Raw genomic sequence first — 1127 nt, forward strand, 5'->3', positions numbered from 1 at the left:
ATAAAATTTAAAGTGAATAAAAAAGATATATTAAAATTGAAATAGAAATAAAAGGGATAAATTGTAATTGAATAAAAAAGAATAATTTTATTTTTTATCTAATTTTTTGACGCAACAAGGACTCCTTAACTTAATTTGTCTCAATTTTCTAATGCAACAAGAGAGATACTCACTCAACTTTATTTGTCTACATCATAATTTCATCACGAAATCAAAAGCGGGACTTTCATATCTCTAATCAGTGAATGTCGACTAACATAATTTATGAGGTATTTATAACATCTTATTAGATTAAAATAAAGAAAAACCCTAAGTCCATATAAAGCCCAATATATTAACTAAATAAACAAAATCAAAATATATCAAACTAAATTGAACATTCTAAAAATATAACCTAATAACTTCTAAATAATACTTGATCTCTTCATATCACAAACATTTAAATCACGTATCATTTTTTTCCTCTTCAAAAAAGATTTGTTCTTGAATCTTGCTATTAAAAAATTAGTGTATAAAAAGAACAAATATAAAAAAGATAATTTATGTATTTTTTTTCTTTTCTTTTGCACAATATATTTTTTTTAAATAATGAAATCAACAAGACGACAAAATAATAATAAAACAAAAACAAGGAAGACAAGGACAATAAGAACATAAAAAAGACGCGAGAGACATTAGAACTTTTTTTAAGGACATAAGAAGAATAAATATAGATTAATAAAAATTAATCTAATATCTGAAATATGATACGAAATGATAAAGAAAAAGAGGATAAACAAAAAGATAAGAATTCAAAAGGAATAAAAAGATACATTAAAATTAAAATAGAAAATAAAAAGGATAGATTGAAATTGAATATAAAGAGACCCACCCAACAAAAAAGGGACTCCTAAATATTCTATCCAATTTCTCGATACAATAAGAGAAGGACTCACTCAACCTTACTTGTGCACATCATGATTTCATCACAAAAGTCACATCTCTAATCACTGAATTATGATTACTATAATTTATGAGGTATTTATAACCTCTTATTAGGTTAAATTAAAGAAAAATCCTAAATCCATAACATAAAATCCAATTCAATAACTAAACTAGTGTATATTTTCGTACTCTATACTCTATAC

This window comes from Arachis ipaensis, chromosome B01 (genome assembly GCF_000816755.2).
Source record: "Arachis ipaensis cultivar K30076 chromosome B01, Araip1.1, whole genome shotgun sequence".
In the NCBI taxonomy this organism is placed as follows: domain Eukaryota; kingdom Viridiplantae; phylum Streptophyta; class Magnoliopsida; order Fabales; family Fabaceae; genus Arachis; species Arachis ipaensis.